Here is a 19,573-nt window from a genome sequence, read left to right on the forward strand (position 1 = left end):
CCCGTCTTGATTACGGGAATAGCCTCCACGTGGGTATCCCGGCCTACGAACTACGTCGTCTTCAGGCTATTCAGAATCAGGCCGCCTGTCTTATCCTTCACCTTCCCAAGTTCCACCACACCACTCCTGTTTTGAAATCCCTTCACTGGCTCCCCATCTGCCAGAGATCCCTTTTCAAGATGGGATGTCTGGCCTTCATGGCCCGTGCGCGCACTGCCCCGGTCTTCATTAATTCCCTCATCAGTCCCTACACTCCCAGTCGTGCTCTCCGCTCCTCCAATCAGGCCCTTCTCAATGTCCCTTGTTTCTGCAGGTCCAAAACTGGAGGTACTAGATTCTCTGTACTAGCCCCTCGATTCTGGAACAGCCTTCCGCTGTCCATTAGATCTACTCCAGATTACTTACAATTTCGCAAGGCCCTCAAGACTTTCTTGTTCTCCCAAATGTACTCCTGCTGATTTCCATCTCGGCAGATTTCTGTGCTCCTCAGTTTTAACTCTAGCGCCAGGAAGCCGCTTGGTCACAGTGCGCTCTATTAAGAACTTTTAACTTCTAACTTCTAGGGGTGTGAGTCGACCTAGAATATCTTTCAATATGCCTCCATGTTAGAATATTGTTACCCCTGCATTTAGACCCTAAAGGCCTCCCATAGTATGGCATAACTAGTAACAGTAACCATGTTTAACTAAAGGTATTCCAATACAGCGACCCAAATCTCTTCCTTAAACACTGAGATTAAGAAGGATCCTGATGGGAACCTCCAGCCCCGTCTGTGTAGTCTAGAGCTGAGAAATGTAAGTGTAAGTTTGATTGGGGACCCAGTGAGGGCCAGCATGTGGGCCAGAAATTGGTGATGACCAGGAGGTGAGCGGAGTCTTGCAGAGGACCAGCAGGTGAGCCTGGGCCTGCTGAGGATCAGCAGGTGAGCTAGGCCTGGCTAGGACCAGCTTATGAGCCAAGTCTGGCTAGGACCAGCCTGTGAGCCGGGGCCTGGTGAGGACCAGCGTGTGAGCTGGGGCCTGGTGAGGACCAGCATGTGAGCCGGGCCTTGTGAGGACCAGCATGTGAGCCGGGACCGGGTGATGACCAGGCTGACAGCGGGGGCTGGATGAGGACCGACATGTGAGTCGGGGCTGGGTGAGGACCAGCATGTGAGCCGGGGCCTGGTGAGGGCCAGCGTGTGAGCCGGGGCCGGAAGAGGACCAGCATGTGAGGCGGGGCCGGGTGAGGGCCAGCGTGTGAGCCGGGGCCGGAAGAGGACCAGCATGTGAACCGGGGTCGGGTGAGGACCAGCGTGAAAGCCAGGAAATGGTGAGGGCTAGGGTGTGAGATGGGACCTTGTGAGGGCCAAGGTGTGTGCTGGGATCTGGTGGGGACCAGGATGTGAGCCGGGGCCTGGTGAGCACGAGGGTGTGAGCCAACTCGCACTCCTTCTGAGAGACCAGAATCAACAACTGGTTTGTCCTGTCTTGCAGGACCAGGCAAGGGCCAGGACAGAGATCCAAGCGCAGCAGACTGGAGCGCTGGACTTGCACCACCCTTTTTAGGTTTTGCCTCGCCGTAAGCTGCGCAGCAGACTTTCGCGCAGGCAAAATCTTATGAGTTACAGTATGGATGTTTGTGCCGCCTCTCTGTTCCATTGGCTAGCTCCATAAATGGAGGCTAGCCATTGGAACAGAGATCTGTCCGTCATGGCCGGACCAGATTCGTGGGCGTTCCCGACAGTTTTTCTAATTTTGCCCACGTCATGCGGCGGTGGGCGGTGCTTTTTTTTTTTTCTTCGAAGGTTGTTTTTGGTCATTTATCCAGGCTGACCGCCGCCGGAAGAAGTCCAGGTGAGTGCTCCCCCCCCCCTCCCGCTGTCCGTGTCTCCGGCCTCTGGGCTCCCCAGTCTGCTTATCGCTTGACACGGATGATCTGGTCTCGCATGGGTTTGTGTCCCGCTCTCCCCCACAGCCCCGCAACCCCCCCGCGGCTCACTCCCGGAACCCTGCACTCGTTTTTTTTAATCTTTTGTTCACGAATATTGTCCATGCGGTGCCTAGTTTATTCTGCTGGTCTGTGGTGAGTGTTCCCTGCACTCTGCCCGTTCCATGAAACCTTGCTGCGCCATGTTACCCCCGAGCTTCTCGCCTCTTGCCCCTCCCCCACACTACCATCACGCAGCCTAGCAGTGTGCCATGCAGGTAGAGTTGCTAGCAGGTAAGCGGCATATTTTAATTATTTTTTTATATCCCGTTCCCGCCCCCCCTCCCGCTGTCCGTGTGCCACGTCTTCGTGGTGGTTCGACAAAAACTACAAAGTATACTGTTTAAAGATGGCTTTGGGGCGCTCTTGTGGATGCACGTAAACGCTTCATTACGGTGCAAAACCCCCTGCAATTCAAATGAAAGATTCCCAATACTGTATCAACGAATGCTGGTAAATTAGCGCTCGTTGACTCTGTGTTTGCTGACGTTCAAAATACAAGAACATTCAGGAGATATGATTCACTTCTTTGATTAGCCCACAAAAGATGTCCGCCACGCTGACAAGGAGTTGACTATTAGTTTCACAAACACGGGTATATGCCGTTGGGAACCCAAACGCACGAGCCCGGCATTCTCCCAACCACACAGTGCACGCGCCTGTCTACTGTGTTGGGAAAGTTTTCTTGGCAGACTTCGCTACCCTCACCTTCCTCTCTTTTGCGTTCAACAGATGGTCATCGTTGACAGCGGGTGCCGGGTCGGAGGATGAATGGCGCAGCCTTCCCCATCTTCGACAGCAAAGAGAGAACCCTGAAACTTGGAGAGAGCTTCGAGAAGCAGCCACGCTGTGGCTTCCACACCATCCGATGTAAGAACCCGGCAGAAAGCCAGTCTGTCCTGTGATGGGTGGTTGGAGGAAAGGGTGACATAGCGAGGAAGAGGGTTAACCGACGCTCCTTGTTCCCCGTAAAGGCCATATGGTTCCTCGGCTACTTTTAAAACTTTGTATTGTTTTGTATCTTTAGCACAGCACACATGCGTTAATGTCATAAACTGTTTGTTCGATGCTACTACTGCACCGCATGCATTTGGTGTTAATATGGTTGAGACACTATATCGGTATCGTTTAGAATTAGTTCGGATTAAACAGTTTAACAACCCTTAGGCACGTTTGTCTCTGGATAAGCAAGATTTAAGTATTACATACATGCCAACATTTTAGACAAGGGCAGTGGGGGATTTTAAAAATAAAAATTCGGGAGAATATATTTCTCCCATTGACTGCTATAGAAGCAGAGGCAATTTCACTGCCAGAATAAAGCCATTTTATGCTTTAAAAATCGTGAGTCTCCCGTTAGAATCGGGTCTATTGGCGTTTATGGTATCAATCTCCAAAACGCAAACTGAGACTAGATGTAACACTACGTTGTACATACAGATCGTGCGAGGTTTGTTTTCAGAGCGTTCTTAGGAGAGGCAAAGATCTGGCAATGAATGAACGTGTGTCTATTTGGCTGAGTCTCTGACCCTGACAAGTTGGGTGATTAACAGTGCTAAACTAGATGCACTTTCAAAAGTTGTTCATTATTTTTTTTCCAAATTTCAGAAGTAATAGGCCACGCTCGATGTGCGCTGAAATGAAATAAGTAATTATGTATGCCATTATGGTATTTAGAGTTTTATTTTCCATTTTTTTCCCTTCCATATCTTGCATTAAAGCGTGGTCGTTGCTTGGATTTTTGCATTTTACCGTCCTCTTGTAAGTTTGTTTTTCTTCCATGTAATACGATGAATTAATACTTGAAGCCGTTTTATGTGATGCAGGAAGCAGGTCATGAAGCTAATACTGGCCCGCAGGGGTCGTCATCAAATTTACTTGGACAGCGTGACGTGGTGACGTTTCTTTAGTTCTTTGCTGATGAGTTCATGATTGTTGACATTTCTATTTATTGGGACCCGTTTTTTCCCCATTATGGGGCTGGCTATAAGTAGGCAGAGTTTTGTATTATCCAGTGTGGCAGGAACTTTTACTTGGATTGCGGTGACTCGAATTTTGGTTATGAAATCTGTGTGTGGCTCTGGGTGGGTGTGTGTGGCTCTGGGTGGGTGGGTGTGTGTGGCTCTGGGTGGGTGGGTGTGTGGCTCTGGGTGGGTGGGTGTGTGGCTCTGGGTGGGTGTGTGTGGCTCTGGGTGTGTGTGTGTGGCTCTGGGTGTGTGTGTGTGGCTCTGGGTGTGTGTGTGCCTCTGGGTGTGTGTGTGCCTCTGGGTGTGTGTGTGGCTCTGTGTGTGTGTGGCTCTGTGTGTGTGTGTGGCTGGGTCTGTGTGTGTGTGGGTCTGTGTATGTGTGGGTCTGTGTGTGTGTGGCTCTGTGTGTGTGGCTGTGTGTGTGTGGCTCTCTGTGTGTGTGTGTGTGTGGGGAGCTCTGTTGGTGTGTGTGGGTCTGTGTGGGTCTGTGTGGGTCTGTGTGTTTTTGTGTGGCATTTGCCAGAGATTAAACTATTGGCATTGTAAATGACAATGCCATTTATTTATCTGTTTTCAAAACCAGCACATAAATACAAATTTTGTCATTTACAATGCCAATAGCTCAAACTTTTCAAATGGCGAAACCATTGCATTGTAAATGCTTGTTTTCATTGAATTTCTCCATCAAACAGATAAAAGACTGTGAAATCTCCTTGAGAGAGATTCAAGTTATCCCAGATCTCACTGGCAAGCTAGGTCAGAGGAGAGAACAAATAGAGAAAAGGAAACGAGGATGAGACTGAACCTTTTCCCTTAATGGTAGGCTACCCAGCCCACTCACACTCATTAAATCATTTATCGCAATGCCTGTGTGGTGACCGATCCGCACAAACTATGTCGCACATTGTATTCTCCTGCTGTTTTTATAACCTGGAAAGGAAAAAATTAATTCTCCCAATGTTAACAAAAAGGAGTTTACCCTCTCATTCCGCAGTCCTTGCCGTTATCAATACACTGGAAACTCCTTTTGTCTGTTTTGTGACTGCAACATTTTTACATTTAGTTTTGCGAATCAGGAAAGGCAATCACATGGGGAGGGTTTCTTTATTGGATTAGTTTTATTCGCCTTATTTCAACTGTTTAATGAATCACTGTAAGGATGTTAATATACAAGCCGGCATTAGCCATGGGATTTGGAATACCTTGCACAGGAGGGGTGCTGTTTTAACTTGTTTTAATAACTTGGTCCTCTTATTCTCTTTTACCCTCTAAAAATCAATTGTTTTTTTTTTATATTTTAGCAAGATGGGCTGTTGGTTTTTAATGGATGGATATGCATGAAAATATAGATATTTTTACATATAACTAAATGATGTTTTTTAATATGTTTCTGTCTATTTTTGTGCTGTGATTTCTCTCTGTACTGTTCTGCATTTATCAAATGTGAATAAAGATGATGAATGATTGAAACTGAGAGAGAAAGAGGTTGAATTGGGGAGTGAACAGAGAGATGATGTGAGGGTTCACTTTGTAACTTGTATTTCAGAGCTTTCAATCTCATTTCCAATGCATCATATCTTTGAGAATCTGGAGCTGTTCTGCCCTTTCAAACAAAGAAGGCCAGCTACTTCACTGCCCTGTGCTGCGTGAAATGTTAGTAATTATGCACCTCAATAATTTAGCAGAGATGTCCTTACATTGATTTTGTCTTGGCCCGTGATCAGTGCTCTGCTGCCTTTTGCCTAGGGTTGCGCTGCTGAAATAACATTTACATATGGACAGAAAATTCACTGCTTGTTACAAAATGGCTACTTTTTAAAGAGTGAGGGGGAAATCCAGCCACGGTTCCAGCATGGAGTATTTGTCTGGCTGGTTATAGTGTGGCACTAGAAGATTTGGGGATTAGTGCACATGATAGTGTCATTTTAGGTGTTTCTAATAGTACTCTTCATTCTCCATTAACTGGAAAAGATTAAATAAAAACTTAAAGCAAAACTTTACTGAAACAGTGGTCCTTCCACTCCGGCAGAACGCAGTGGGTCAGACTCCCCCCTTTCCTCTCCAACCCTACACCTACCACCTACGGAGTCCCCCTGGGGTCCTCCCTCAGCCCTACACTCTTCAACGTCTACATGGCTCCGCTCGCCCCCATCGGCAGAACCTACGGACTCAACATTGTGTCATATGCAGACGACACCCAACTCATCCTCTCCCTATCCAACGAACCCAATACCGCCAGACAAAATTTTCGAGAAGGCATGGAAGCCGTCGCCAAATGGATGAAAAACAGCTGCCTACAACTAAACACCAGCAAAACAGAAGTACTCATCCTGGGCCCAAACCCAGACGCATGGAACGACACCTGGTGGCCCCCCATCCTCGGGAGCCCGCCCACCCCCACGGACCACGCACGCAACCTGGGAATCATCCTGGACTCCGAGCTCAAAATGGACCGCCAGATCAACTCTGTCACGTTCTCCTGCTTCCACACCCCCCGCCTCCTACGTAAAACCTTCAAATGGATCCTCCTCAAACATAGAAAGACCGTCACTCACGCCCTGGTCACCAGCAGACTCGATGACGGCAACGCACTCTAAGCTGGAATAAACAAAAACCTCACCCGCAAGCACCAGAACATCCAGAATGGTGCCGCAAAACTGGTCCTTGACCTGCCAAGACACTGTCACATCTCCCAGCACCTGCGCACACTCCACCGGCTCCCCATCGAAGGTAGAGTCACCTTCAAGATGCGAACCCACGCTCACAAGGCCCTTCGCGACACCGGACCAGCATACCTCAACAGCCGACTCAAATTCCATGCACCCCAGAGGACCCTACGATGTGCATAGCTCTCCGGCGCTGTGGTCCCCCACACTAGAAAGAACAGATCGGGAGGCCGCTCCTTCTCCTTCCTCGTGGCCCGAGCATGGAATGCCCTGCCGCTCCACCTCAGACAGACAACATCGCTCCCCATCTTCGCAAGAAACCTCAAAATATGGCTCTTCGACAGACCCCACCCTTGATGGACTGGAACCTAACAACCCCCGGCCCCCACCCCTAGTGCCTTGAGACCCTTACGGGTGAGTAGTCGAGCTTAACAAACGCCTGATTGATTGATTAATTGATTACAACAAAATGAACTGCTTCCGTTCATAGGCTACTTCATAGGCTACGCCTTCCTTCTAGTCTGTGCCTCAATCGCCTCTTGAAGTGCTTTTGCTTCAGGGATGGCACACTGCACAGGCTGCATGAATGATAGCTACGCCTAGAGGTGGGCGAGCAAACAACTTACCAGGACGAGCCGAGCCAGAGCCGACGCACGGGTCTGGCTTGGCTCTTAGAACCTGTGCACACACCGAGCCCTGGAATTGTTTACCATGTAATCACACAACAAACCTCGTGTAAAATATGATACAGTCTCTTCATAATTCAAAAAAGTGTATCCAACATGTGGAATCTTTCCCATGAATGTGTCACAGTAAGAAGTACTTAATAAAAGTGATAGTTTTTAAAGATGAACTTAGAACAGCGCCGGGACACCTCCTCGAGAGGTAGCTGTTCGCGCTTTACAAGCATCAGTATTATTATTATTATTATTATTAACCACTACCACCCCCCACCGCCCTCTGGTGACAGTGCCAGTAGTGAAATAAGAGGGAAGACAGTTGGTCATAGAAAGCAACATTATAGTCAATTGTAACTGGAATTATGTGACTGCATCCAAAGAGTTTTTCTCATAAATACGGATTTGCCGCATTTTCCACGTAATAATGTGCAGCATAATCGCATAACATGTTGCCGCACAGCGCAGGGCCCTGTGCAAAGGAGCTTTTATATACTAGGAGTGTCTGTTCTGGAGAAATACAAACTCAGGACATGACCTACTGGTTGGGGTTATTTCTTTAATAATACGTATTTAATATTATGCTAAGTAACTCTATTTAGCAACATTAAAATAATGAAAGATTGGGGAAAACCAACTGCAAGTAACAAAAGGGACTGTGACAACAGCAGTATCCCACTGAGCAAGTTAGATAAAACTACATTTATTTGCTCTGCCTGTTACATCTTGTGCTTTGCAGGAGGAGCAGCATTAACCCACCGCACTACTCGGAGTCAGACCTGGGACTTGGCAAAACTCAGATCTCAGTAACAGATACATCAATTTAATAATCACCAAGGTTAAACTGATATGTGTTGTATCAGGCAGGCACATAAGGAACTGCAGTCTACACAAGATATTTAAAAATGCAACCACCCCTCGCCCCCGCATGCCCCCTCCCCCTTCCCCTCCTCAGAGCCCAGCTTGACGCTTGGTGCGGTGGGCCAAGGCCCTGAATGACAGCAGCAGACTGCCCTGAGGAGGCTCGTGGCGTGCTGAGAGGGGCCGGTTATCATTCTGTCTGGCGATCAGCCGCCGGACAGACTGACAATGGACTGGTTAATGTCAGTGCGAGGTCGGGAGGGGCTGCTCTTGTGCCGAAGTGAAGAGTGCACCCACTTCGCCGTCCCCCCCCCCCCCCCCACCTTCGCCGTCCCCCTCCCCCCCTCCCCATCGCCAACAAGGAGCTCTGCAGACACCCGAGACTTCTCGCAGGGGAATCCCCAAAATTACGGTCCCCACCCCCGCAAAGGCCTCACCTCCTCTGTGCCGCCCTGGACAGGCCTCTCGGGTGTTGCAGCGACTTTTCACAGCTCTCGGTGAAGGATTCTCATTAGGGACAAAAGAGCCGAAAGTTCATCGTACCCCATACAGCGCCTTTGACTCCGCACTGAGCATCGATGCGCTACGCACAGGCCCCGAAGAGAGACACTGATCCCCTGGACCTGCCCAGATGCGCCGCTGGTTGCTGGACTGTGGCTCGTACTTCAGCGACCGCGGTTTAATGCCACACACCAGACACTAGGCGCTATACACAACGAGACGCTTATTATTAATCACTATTATTAATCACTCCGAATAAAGAAAAGGACAGAAATGTCCAGATCCGTCTTTCAGCCTCAGTAACTGGTTCGTTCCGTTGATGCTTCCCTGTGCTCCTGCCCTATCAATTATTCGTAGGGTGACCAACTGGCATGAGTGCAAATTCAGGACGTGAAGTGTAAAAATTCAGGATAAAGGGTCAAAATTCAGGGAAAAATTCAGGACACAAGGTCAAAATTCAGGACAAAACTTCGGGACAAAATGGAAGCTTTACAGACAGAGGAAGTTGCGCGATAGTATAAAAGTGTGTAAATAGACAACCACTTAAGTACAAGTCAAAAAAAGATTATATTAAGTAGAGACAATAGTGCACTCCCAGGTTTTTTGGTATGTGGGCAGCTTTGAGCAACTGTGCAGGTCTTGGGGTATTTCATATGATAATAATCTATTTATATATTTATATGTTTACTGCACTGGGTTGTCCAGTCTGAAATTTTGCTTACAACTCCTGGTCCTGAGCAGGCATGTTTGGCGAGAGAAGTGGTCAGGAAGATCTGCTCGGATAGACTTTGTTACCAGCACCTCATATCTGCCTGCCATTGTGAGATGTAAAGCGGCATGCATAGGTGAAATAAAGGGAGGATTGCTGTGATGAACCCACTACAGGAAACGCATTACAGGTGTTTCAGCAAGAGGAACTTAAAATATGGAATCTGACATTGCTTATGGGGGCTTTGCAGAGAGTTGCACTAGCTGACGGAAGTCACAAAGGTGCTTTTCCCTGCAGCTTTCGTAAAGAAGGCGCTGTCAATACACTTTCACATAGTTTATTTTTGACGCCATGCCCATTGCTACAAACACAATATACATCTCAAGCACAGCTCATGGCACTATGAGGCTCTCCCGAAAACCTTACACCTAAAACAAAACATGCAAACATTTACAATTACGAGTATAACATTCAGGTAGCAGTTGGGTGTGACTCAAAATGTCATATGCATGATGTATAGATCCCACACGTAAGCACACAGCAAATACAGAATACGAACACATAGGAAAGGGAGTAGCCAGAAAATGTAAATACCTCCCACTTTGAAATAAAGCCCTTATGGCACCAAGAAAGCAAAGTAAGTCATCACAACGCTCCCAGAAGAGATCTCTTTCCAAGTATCTAGCCATTCATCCTTCCATCAAACCCCTGATATCCACCATTCAAATGCACATTCTGTCATCTATTAATTCTTTCATTCATCATTCAGTCTTTATTCTGTCCTTCCATCTGTGTGCCCATCCATATCAAACCTTTTCAACCATTTGCAAACCTATCCATCATCTATCCTTTCATCCACCCCTCACCCATCCACACACTCATCCATTTATTCATCCACTCATGAATCCATCCATTGACCCCAGCACTCATCTATACTTTCACTCATCCATCCATCTTTTCTCTCATCTATCCACCCTTTCAATCATCTATCCATCCTATTGTCCATCTACCCTCCCTTTCACTCACTCATCCATCCTTATAACCACCCTTCACTCATCCATCCATCCATCCTTTCACTAATCAATTCATCAATCCATCCATCATTTCTCTCAACCATCCACTCGCCCATCATCCATCCTTACACTGATCCATTCATCCTTTCACTGATCCATCCACCCTTTTAACCATCCATCTACCCTACCACCCATACATTCATCTATATACCCCATCGATCCTTCCACTCACTCATCCATCCATCCTCTCATTATCCATCCATTCCCCTTTCACTCATTTATTCATCCTTTCACTAATCCATTCAGCCATTTACCACTTCCCTCACTTACTCACCCACCTTTTTATATTAATTATGAGCTGGATTGGGCAGCACTACACATGGGACCACTGATATAGCAATGTAGAAGCAAGTCTTATCAACGAATCAACTAAATAAAATCGACTCAAATCCTCTAATGGTAAATACAATCACAAGTTACTTTATTAATTCCTGCACAAAAGCAATTGACAATGTAAAAGACTCTAAATTTGAGCAATTATTACAACCATCTTCTGTACTTCAGCTGATCTCACCCATGCAGCCACCATTATTCGACTCTGCTATACTGAGGCAGCAGGTGAATCTTTCTTGTAAAATGATTGTGAGAAAGGAGTATGCAGAAGTTCAGAGACACCTAGCCAACCAGTTGGTATAAAAGCACTCATTAACAGTAAAAGTAAAATACTAGCGGAGATCCATCAAAAGCTGTATAGTGTCCTTGACATCCCGAGGAATTACACTGCAGCTGCCAACACCTCTGCGAGTAACTTAATAAGTTTGTCAAATTAATGGCTGTGGCAATTCGGTTCATGATCAGAGATGCTCGACCCTTAGTACGTCCTTGGAATCTTTTTCTCTAGATAAAGATGATTTCAATGTTATGAAATGTGGCAATGACACAGAGCATCTGCTGCTGGATCAACATCAGTCTGAATACAGCCAAACTAATATTTCAAGAGCTAGAGTCTAAGGGTGCATTTCCTTGAGGGAGGATCTCAAATTAACCTATTCACCTAAGATTTTAGATAGTAATGGTGCCTCGTTTCTAATCCTCAGTGGTGAACTCCGCTCCGCTCGCAGAGTTTGCGGAGTTTCCCGCACTCCGCGTTACGCGGAGCTCACGGTGTTCCGAAAAACTCTGCTTTGCGCAGCGGAGCAGACTTTTTTTCCTTGCTCGCGTTCACCAACGTCAAGTTGGCGAGCGTGGAAAATCCACCTCCCGGAGAGATTTTTCCTTGTTCGCGATCGTCAACATCAAGTTGGCGAGCGCGAGCATGGAAAATAAACCTCTCAGCATGATTTTTCATTTGCGAGTGATCGCGTATGCTCGTGCCCGCTCATGTTGAGAAATTGCCCGTTTGCGTTTAGAAAGCTGCCGCCCGAGTAAAAATGTACTCGAGCTGCAGAAAGGAAAGCAGCGCCCGCTAGCTCTGTGCATGGTGCCGTTCGTGATGATTTCACAGTGTGGACAAGCATCCGGCACTAAAAATCACTTCACCACTTGCAGAGCTCCCCATAGCACGGCGGAGGTTTTTTCCACCTTGCGGACTTTCGCGTAATGCAACTCCGCGAACGCCGCCCAGGGTTAGTCAATACCCTTGTTTTGCCTCTTTTCTCCTGCATGGGGAAAGGATCAGACTAGACACAACTTGGGCCCAGCCCCCCTTCCCCTTAAGGTGTCAATCTCATTATTGCGCCCTTTACTTCAATATGGGATGAAGATCTGACTGCACACAACTTGCAATCTCCTGCCCCCAAGGGTGTGATTCCCTTTTTGTGCCCTTAATTACTCACTTGACTAAGCTTTCCCACCCACACTAAAGGGGCACATTGATCTGTCTAGGCGATGAGTTATATGTAAGAAAACCTCTTCTGGTGTGCATTAAGATGATTTTTTCAAATCTCCTCTGCATTCCGTGACCATAACAAGGAGCTCTGTCTTCAGCATCATTCTTCTACATGGTTACAGAACTCATTAGTCACTTTCAAAAACCTTGTTATGTATATCAGAGGGTACTATATTCCTTATCAAGACTTCCTGCTTTTGATGTTCATCTATGGGTGCTATTCGAGACCATCAACACTTGCTGTGCACTGACACCACAGTATTGATGTAGTAGAAAATCAGCCCGGGTGGTAATAGGGAGGTTTACATAACGAGGAGAGATAGGATCATGGTTGTTCCAGGGTATCATGTTGTTTACATAGAGAGGAGAAAAAGGGCACTGCACCCCAGCTTGTTACAAAAAGAAGGTTGACATGATGCTGGTCTTCATTGTTAGAGACAGCATACATGCTTGTTAATCCCAGGAAGGAGTTAAAAGAGCCTGGTACTCTATTACACGTGTGGGAGATGTGAGCCTAGTGGTGCCTGGTTAAACAGCACACTAGTCTATTTACACAGGAAGGGGACACATGGGAGAGGTGCGCCTGGTCATAGATGGCAAACAAGTGTACATAGGAAAGAGTCATATGAGCTTGGTGCACATTCAATATGTAGGAGATACTTAGTTACTGAGACCTGAATGTTTGCAGGGTAGCATCATAAGCTCTTACAAATTCCACCGAAGACAGTAATCTTTTCAGCTAGGTCGTCTGCTTCCTAGAATCAGCCTGCTTTGCGTTACTCATACTTAGGTAAACAAAGGTAACTGTGTCTTCCACTAAAAGTGCCCTTAGCTCACTTTTGATAACATGGGTTGAGCAGTAAGGTCAAAGGCACTCTCAAAGATGTCTTAAAAAGAGACAAAGAACTTCAAGATTCAAACCAACTTTCGAAAAATAAGAATATTTCATAATTACTCAGATGCAAAATCAAACGGAGGCCTGTTATTTAAGGGTGATTATTTAGCAAAACCAACTGTCCTAAAGGAAATAAAGGATACTGTTAGTCATTTTTTTAAAACCGTTTTTATTGCAGGAAATACAGTTCACTTCACATATGTACAATATGTCTCAACCTCTGACGCCAGTGCACTTCCCTCTTACCTCCCGTGTTGTATACACAGCCATTTAGCCCACAACCCGGAGGTCGGGCGGCGTCATTCAGTGGGCCCCTCCTCTTGAGATCATTCATATGTGGGCTACCGTATACGTAGAATTACACATCCCACTTTTAGTGTTTTCACCCTTCCCACCCCTGTGGTCAGCCGTCTCTCAACTCCCCTCCCCCCCAACTTCCCCAACTTCCCTCTCTCCCCCCCAATCGTCCCACCCACCGCCCTCGAGTGCCTACTTCCTGCGCCTGAACTTCTGCTGTAGTGTACATGTGTGTGTGCTGTCAGGAGTGTTTAACTTCCTCTTGGAGATGTGTTCCCAATATGTGTCTGGGGGGCTGCCTCAGTCGAGTCTGAGAGGCGGTCCTCCTCCTCCTCCTCCTCCATGCTATCTCGCAAGGATTGCACCAGTATCTCCCATTCCATGGCCGCCTCTAGTGCTCTGTCATCCGACCTGCGGCGGGCTAATTGGTATCTGAGTGTGCTTTCACTCGCTGCCCACTTAAGCATCTCATTAGTCCATCTCCTAAACGTCGGGCAATTTTTCGATTTCACTTGTCTAGTCAGTTCCCTTTTAGCTAAGAGTAAACCCATATCTATAAATTTGCTCGAAATCCTGTTTTTGGGTGTGTGCGGGAACCAATGCAGCACGCCTACCGCCTTGGTGAATTGCAACTCTCGCTCAGTCACAGCGTTCAATGTTTCGATAATCTCCCTCCAATAATCCCGTAGGTGTGTGCAGTCCCAGAGCATGTGACCCAGGTCAGCTCCTAACATGTTGCACCTGGGGCATGCCGCGTCCTCCACCCCAAAGTACTTCCCAATCTTCCATGGTGTAAGATAAGCTCTATGTAGTATATAGAAATGTATGAGCTGAAAGCGTGCGTTCCTTGTGCTTTTCCTCGCTCGCCTCACTATCTGTGACCATGTAGTATCGGGGATCTCCACCTGCAAGTCTAGCTCCCAGGCATCCTTAAGTTTTACCAGGGGCTGCAGCGTCTCGCGCGACATCCGTGAGTAGAGGCATGTCACCGCTTTACATGTGCCGGCCGCCATCATTGCATATTGACAAGCCATGGATGTAGTGGGCTCCTGGATCCCTTCCCCCCAGTGTGCTTGCATCGCTTGTGTTACAGCCGCATGCATTAGGAAGTCCCCCCTCGGAAGGTCAAATCGATCCTGCAGAGTTTGGTAGGGGAGTAGTTCTCCATTCTCATATAGATCTCCCAACATATGCAGCCCGCATCTTCCCATCTCTGTAACCTCGACCAATCCCCGCCATGCTGGAGTGCCGTCACCATGCCCAGGGGTATTTCAGGAGCATACATGCGTCGCACCCCCGCCCGCTTCTGTGCTCGGTTCCAGCAGAATCTATACGTCTGCTCCTCCAGCGATAGGTCCCTAAGAATCAACTTCTGTTGCAGGGTTATAAATGCCAACACGTGCCGTGGGGTACCACCCTCTCTCTCTTGCTCCGGCCCTCGGTATACCCGCGCCACCTCTTGCGTGAAGGTCTGCAGTTGAGCCGCCAAATAGTATAACTCAAAATCAGGGACCGCTAGGCCTCCCTCGTCCTTCGGTGGGAGCAGCGTGGTCAAAGCTATTCTGCGCCTGCCCGCGCCCCAGAGTAAAGAGATCAGCAGAGACTTCAATTGGTGGAAGACTGACCTAGGTATCCAGATAGGCAACGTATGGAAATAGTAAAGGAGACACGGCAAGGCTATCATTTTTATTAGGGAAATACGTCCTGTCACCGAAAGCGGTAGAGTAGCCCAGAAGGCCATATTGACCCGCAGCGCTCGTATGCAACGGCCCACGTTACCCTCGAGCAGGTCCGCAGCTTTATGATAGACGTAATCCCCCAGATATTTTAAACAGTCAGGCTCCCAGGCCAGCAGCGGACGAGCAGCAGGTCTCGGTTCTCCATGGCGTAGTGGAAACAAGCACGACTTAGACCAATTAACCCTTAGCCCGGATAGCCTGCCGAACAACACTAAGAGTCTCTCTGCTCCCTCCAATGCCTCCTTTGTATCCTCTAGATATAATAAGAGGTCATCCGCATACAATGATATAATTTGTGGGCTTCCCCGGTAAGTGAGGCCTTTAAAGTACTGTCCTTTCCTGGCTTCCGCCGCGAACGGTTCAATCGCCAGTGCAAATAGCAAGGGGGACAATGAACAGCCCTGCCTGGTGCCGCGGCCCACCGGGTACCGGTGCGATACGAGGGAGCCTACCCGTACTCGCGCCATCGCAGAGGCATACAACACTCTTGTCCAGCGTATATAACCCCTTTCCGAGGCCGAAGCACTGCATAACCTTGTACAGGTATTCCCACTCTAAGCTGTCAAATGCTTTTTCTATATCAATCGACAGGACCACAGGCGATTGTGTGTCAGGCCACGGCCCTTCCAGAAGGCGTAGCAATCGGCGTATGTTGTTAGTCGTGTTACGGGCGGGAATAAATCCAGATTGGTCACTGTGGACCAGTCCCGACATATAATGCAGTAGCCTGGTCACCAGTATGGTGCTCAGAATTTTGTAGTCCGTCGTCAGCATGGACAGCGGCCGGTAGGATCCTGGGTATTTACTCTCTCTGCCTTGTTTCAACAATGGTATCATTAAGGCTTCACACATGGATCCAGGTAATCCACCCCGAGACCTGGCCTCGTTGTACACCACCTGGAGCCGCGGAGCCAATTGGTCTATGTATTTACTGTAAAACTCTATGGGCAATCCATCCAGACCCGGTGTCTTATTGCGTGCCATCTTCTTCACTGCGCTTCTAATCTCTCCCAGTGCTATATTCCCGCCCAGGGCCTCTGCCTGCTCCCGCTCTAAGTGTGGCAACTGCAAGCCCTCCAGGAAGGCATCTATCTCTCCTTCTCGCCCTTCTAGCGCGCTCTCATAAAGCATTTCGTAGTACTATCGGAAGCATTCTAGTATTTCCGTCTGCGTATGGTACACAAGACCATCCCCCCCCTCAATGGCTAAGATCGGGTGACTGCGTCTCGTGGGGTTAGCCAGCCAGGCAAGTAGTGTCCCCGCCTTGTCTCCCTCCGCGTGCGCCTTTGTCATATAATTCTTATGGTCAAAGCATCGGAGCCGTTCCATTTCCACAGCCACCGACTCTCTAGCCGCGCATACCGTCTCCTGCAGCTCTGGGTGAGTGGGGCGTGCAATTTCAGCATCTCGCAGAGTTCTCTCCGCTGTCTCTAGATCATCCAGCAGGGACTTACGCGCTCCAGTGAATTTTCCAATACAGTGGCCTCTAATAACTACCTTAAAGGCGTCCCATTCCTTCGCTCTAGATGTTGCAGTGCCCTAGTTCGCCTCAAAATAATGTGTTATCCTATCTCCCAACGCATCCAGAAACAACAAGTCATCCAGTGTCTCTGGTCTCAGTTGCCACATCGGGACCCGCGAGGACTCAGTCATCCAATTAAGGGTGAGCAGTAAGGGATTGTGGCCAGATATCGTGCGAGATAAATATTCCGAGTTTGCCACCATCGGTAGCACCGCTGGGGAGCACAAAAAGGTGTCTAACCGAACATGGAGGTCGTGCAAGCTGGCGTAATAGGAGTAGTCTCTCGCCATCGGGTGTTGCACGCGCCAGGCGTCCTGCGACCCCCAGCTCTCTTGCCATCCGAATCTCCGCTTTGCCAGACGCTTTGCCAGACGGTGCACCGGGGACATCCCCAGAGGTGGGTGGGATCTATCCAATGCAGTGTCCGACACTGAGTTAAAGTCTCCCCCCATTACGACAGGGCCCGCCAAAAACGCCGCCAGTGCCCCGGATAGTCTTGTGAAGAACGACGATTGGTCGGTGTTAGGCGCATACACGCTGCATAGCACTATATCCTTGCCCTTTAATTTTCCTTCCACCGCCACAAACCTGCCCTCTCGGTCTACTGTGTGCCTAATCACCTCAAAAGGGGTCCCCGCCCGTATCCACACTAGCGCGCCCCTGGCAAACGCAGAGTATGTAGTATTAAACAGTTGCCCCCTCCATCTCCTCTGCAGCGCAATTCCCTCCTGCCTAGTTAAGTGTGTTTTTCTGCAGCAGCGCAATCTGCACCCCTCTTCTAACCAAGTATGCATGTATTTTGTGCCTCCTTGACATCGTGTGCAAGCCCCTCACATTCCAGGTTACACATTTCACGGTTCCAATGTTAGCCATAGTCCCATGTTGTACAGCAAAATCCAATAGTGGCGTCTATCCAGGCACTCAGGGTCGCACTCTCCCCCCCTAGCCCCAACACAGCAAACTTCCCCTCCCCACCCATCCCGCCTCGAGCCTCCCCAACTACTCTCGGCTCCCTCCCCCCCAGAACAGGACCCAGCTTCGTGGGAGCAGCTCCCATCCAAACCTAATGAGGGCTATTGTATCCCCCCACCAACCCCACTATTCCGCAGTCTGCACTACGGTGGCCTTAGGGGCCAAAAAGGCGTAGCTGGGTTCCGGAGGCAGTTAACTCAATCCCATCCCCCCACCCCGCAATCCCCTCTATGCAATGCTAGACATCCATCCTACTGTAGTGTGTCCTTCACCATCCGTCTGATCCGGCCCTCTCCAGGCACTGTCCGAAGTCAGCATCAATCGCATCCAAAATCATTCGTCTATCAGCCCTCCTGACGTTTGTGGCGTTACTGCGGGGCCCTTGGCACCACTGAGATCTGATTGGTCCGTTTCCGACCCAGTGACATGGCCCTCCACGTCCGAGTTCCCACACGATCTAGTTCTCACAGTGCCCGATAAGTCAATTACTGCTTGCAACGCTGCTTTCCTCCCCCCCTCTGTCTGTGAGTCCGTCGGCCTTTGTGATCTTTGGCGGCGCTTCCGGAGTCGTTGCGATTTCCGGGTCGGTTGTAGGGTTCACTCTTCTTCAGCCCTATATCTCGCTCCGTCCGTTCCAGCCTTATACGTGTCCCACCACGCCCAGGCGTCCGCCGAGGTAGGGAAGAACAGCGTTTTGTCATCCACCACCACTCTTAGCTTGGCCGGGAAGAGGAGCGAATATTTAATGCCTTCCGCCCGGAGTTCTCTCTTAAGTGGCTCGCAGCTTTTGAGTCTCAAATGTGTAATCCGGGAAGAGCGTCACCCTACTATTATCCACCTGGAAGGGGCCCACCTCCCTGGCTCTCTGCAGCAGCCAGTCTCGATCCTTGTAGTGCAGAAGCTTTACCACCACCAGACGGGGCTGCTGACCTGGCTTTGGGGGTCGGGCCGGGACTCTGTGCGCCCGCTCCAGCGTAAAGAAAGGTGAGAGACCCTCTGGCGCCACTTCCGTCTACAGCCATTTCTCCAGGAATCCCACCATGTCATCCCCTTCCTTTTGCTCCGGAAGGCCCACCAAGCGCATGTTGTTGCGTCTGCCGCGACTTTCCGCGTCCTCCGCTATTCTCTCCAGGGCTTGTATGTGGTCAAGCGCGTCCACTAGCCGCCCTTCCATAGATTTGTGCTCGGGCAGTATCTCCTGAAGGGTGTGCTCCGTGCTTTTGACTCTGTCCTTTAGTTTATCATGGTCGGCCCGTAGAAGCCCCAACCCCGTTGTCACCTGGGCAATATCTTGCTGCAGGGCTTCTTTCGTGGCCTGGATTGCTTCCAAGATGCAAGTTTGTAGCTGCTGCAGGTCAGCAGGGGCATGCGGTGGACCATCCGCCGCCCCGAGCCCGCGGCCTCCTCCCCTTTCCCCTTAAGCTTCCCCATTTGAACTGCCAGGAGGGGGGGGGGAGGGGGGGAAGCCTCGTCCCCTCTGTCTTTCAGGCAAGAAGGGCAGGCGGGTCTGCTCTGCAGGTGTCGTGGGCAGTGCGTGCTCGGTCTCCGGGCGCTTCCAATTCCCCTCCAGCTACGGCTCACCAGCGTCCAGTCGCTTCGGACAGCGCTGTCATGCAAAATGGTCTGGTTGCGTTATGCGTTGTCGGGCCGCCAACAGAGATGGGTCCGCGTAACTGCAAACCCAGTCAGCCCCTCCGGGATCATTCAGCTCTGGCTAGCTGGTATCGCCTCCTCAGTCCTCCGCCAGCAATTGCAGCCTCGGTATTCACTCGACTCTCCGAGCGCTGATTGTTCTCCCCAGAGCCTTTGCAGCAGTCAGGCCTCCACCTCAGGGCGCTTCCCAGCGCGCCGCCACCCCCAAGGCTCCAGAACATCCACTGCTCAGTTCAGGGCGAGAA

General features: G+C 49.4%; 1 pseudogene; it reads right to left on the bottom strand.

Annotated features, from left to right (window-relative positions):
- The window catches only part of LOC144752841 (uncharacterized), a 161,166-nt pseudogene that overhangs the window by 126,379 nt on the left and 15,214 nt on the right, over positions 1-19,573 (bottom strand).

This window comes from Lissotriton helveticus, chromosome 5_1, assembly GCF_964261635.1.
Source record: "Lissotriton helveticus chromosome 5_1, aLisHel1.1, whole genome shotgun sequence".
Lineage (NCBI taxonomy): Eukaryota > Metazoa > Chordata > Amphibia > Caudata > Salamandridae > Lissotriton > Lissotriton helveticus.